Consider the following 3,121-nt stretch of genomic DNA (forward strand, 5'->3'; position numbering starts at 1 on the left):
ACTCTGCTGGGGGACACCTGATGTAAGGGGGCTCCACTGGGGACACCTGATGTAAGGAGGGGCTCCACTGGGGACACCTGATGTAAGGGAGACTTCGCTGGGGGACACCTGATGTAAGGGGGACACCTGATGTAAGGGGGACTCCGCTGGGGGACACCTGATATAAAGGGGATACCGCTGGGGGACACCTAATGTAAGGGGGACTCCGCTAGGGGCACCTGATGTAAGGGGGACTCTGCTGGGGGACACCTGATCTAAGGAGAGACTCTGCTGGAAAAGCCTGTAAAGATGGACTCTACTGGGCATGCCTGATTTATGGAGGGACTCTGCTGGGAATACCTGATGTAAGAAGGGACTCCGCTGGGGACACCTGGTGGCATCTGGTGGCAGGTGACGTGACAAGTGACACGCACAGGGCTCCAACTGATTCTGCATTATGGTGAGTTAAACTATTTCATTTTATATTACAATGTAATAATAAAAAAAATGCGCTTCAATCATCCTGACACCATAACAACCATGGTGCCGGGGTGATTGAAGCGCCAACACCAGGTGTTTGGAATATCTTTATCTGCTGATTGTTAAACTTTTTGAAATACACATACTATTGTGGTGTAGGATCTGGGCCTGCTGTCCCTCCATCCCTCATTCTTTCCTTCCTTCTCTCTTCCTCTCTTTTTCTCCCTTACTTTCTCCCTCCATCCCTTGTTCATCTCCATTGCACAAAGCAAGGTCCAAAAGGACATGGATGAGCGAGTTTGGGGTGGAGGAAATTAACTGGCCTGCACAGAGTCCTGACCTCAACCTGATAGAACACCTTTGGGATGAATTAGAGCGGAGACTGCGAGCCAGGCCTTCTTGTCCAACATCAGTGCCTGACCTTACAAATGTGCTTCTGGAAGAATGGTCAAACATTCTTATAGACACACTTCTAAACCTTGTGGACAGCCTTCCTAGAAGAGTTAAAGCTCTATAGCTGCAAAAGGTGGGCCAACCATCAGAGCAGTAGCTCCTTCCAGCAGCCCAGCTTGACTCTGCCACCAGGCACCAGTGTGGACCCCATGTGCAAGCATAATTAACTCTTTTTGTTCCGTACCATATGGCTAGGTCCCTAGGGTCTCCTCCGCGCAGCCTGGCCCCAATTACTGGGGTACTGACTGCTCGGAAGGTAGGCTATGAACCGCTCCCCTCACTATACATAAGACTTGCCACCCCTGCTGGTACTGCTCTTGTCTTTCTCTTGTACTTCTTGCGCCTGGAAACAGCATGCCACCACTTCACCCCATGTGTGTACATTACAGCCTCATTCTTCCCTACACTATTAACACCATGCAGACCATGCAGGTGAGCCTGGAGGAAGCCTAACCCTTCTTAAAGGAACAGGGGCGCACTGGACTCCCAATGTGCCTTTAAGGAGGGGTGGGCTCCCCTCCAGGCTCACCTGTCAGCATGTGCTTCCACTGTGGAGGATCTCAAAATTTAGAGTTGGGACTACAGAAATTACCGGGGTGCCTTGACGGGGCTCTGTAGTTTACATATGTATTTGCAAATGTGTGCAGACTAAACCTCTGTTTTTAATGCATACTGTTAGACAGGATTATTCAGTTGTTTGCAGGCTGGCTGGTAAGCTGAGCTGGGAATTTCTCTGGTTTTGTTTTGCATGTGTTACCCTTTCATGTGCTCCTTGCTGCAAAGGCCAGTTATAGGTGAGGGCAGTGGCCATTTGTTTGCCCCAGCGTACCTGCACAGGCAAGAATCCATGAACAGCCACAGTGGCAGATCTCCAGAGCTGGTGTTCTTCAGGGAGGACTACAGGTCTCAGCAGCCCCAAGCATGTTGGCAGGTTCCTCAGGCAGGCAATCTTCGGTGATGACAGTCAGTATAGAAGGTGGCTGAGGGCAGAGAGGAGCAGAGCCCCTCCGGGTGGGTGGTTGCTGGAGGATCAGGTTACATCTCAGCTTTTAGCCTTCCCTGCTTCACATGTGGCTGGAACTTGTCTAGGCAGAGTCTTCCTCCTGAATTTATGAGCTCAGGGAGGGGGGCAGAGCCCAGTAGAAGCACACCAAAGCAAAAGGAGCGGGAAAAAAAACATTAACCCTTTCCTCCCAGCCAAAGCAGCAGCTGTCTAGCATTTCAACCTGCTTACAGGTGTACTAAAGAAAATTAGCGAAACACATGCAAGAGCATGTTCGTAATATTTCCATAGGATTTAATAAACACTATCTTTCCAGGCATTTCAAAGAGGTACATAATAATAATCCGATTGGACTAAGATTTTGGGGGATTATAAAGTACAAACCCCATTGTAGAGGGTCCAATAAAATTAGGAAGTTCAATCAAAAGGAAATTAAGTGAATTTATGAAATTGGTACATTGGTTCCTAGGGGATTAAATGTTGATTTTGCATTAAAGGGTAAGTTCATCTGTGGGAACAGGTTATATGTTGCACCCCTTTTTAGGTTGGAACTTGAAACATGTTTCAACTGCTGCAGCTGTTCCCTGACCCGCCGCCTATAGTGATAGTGAGCCAGAGATTTTCTTCCTGAACTCGCTGTCACAATTTTTTTTTTTAAATGTGGACTTGCGGGGTTCCACCCACCCAGCCGCATCATTCATTCACAGTGTTCTGTGAATGTATGAACTACAGGTATCAACAGCCTTTGCGTCTGTCAGCTTGTAGTTGTCAATGAACTACCAGGGCTCTGTTGAGCTCTCTAGGTAGTTCATTGTTTCTTCCTGTCATTGTGTACCTGCCTGCTCATATGAGGTACAAGCAGACAGCTTATATGGACAGTCTGCAAGAGTCCTGCATTGCACCCGCAGTCTGCTGATCTACTTTGCAGGCTCCTAGTACAAAAAAAAAATGCACATTTTTTTTTTTTTTGCCTCCAAAAAATGTGCATTTATTTATTTGTTTATTTTTTACAAAGGTTAACTTATCCTTTAAATTGTTTCATTGAGGATTTTTAGTAAATTTGAAGAATTTTGATACACTGTGCAATAATAGGAGCTTCCACTAGATGGCGCCTAATGTTTTATTTTTGTTATATCTTATCAAATCTTATATTTTTTATCATTTTTTCTGTGTTTTTTTTTAATAGGCTTTTTTTCTCAGATTTTT

Source organism: Aquarana catesbeiana, linkage group LG10 (assembly GCF_042186555.1).
Source record: "Aquarana catesbeiana isolate 2022-GZ linkage group LG10, ASM4218655v1, whole genome shotgun sequence".
Lineage (NCBI taxonomy): Eukaryota > Metazoa > Chordata > Amphibia > Anura > Ranidae > Aquarana > Aquarana catesbeiana.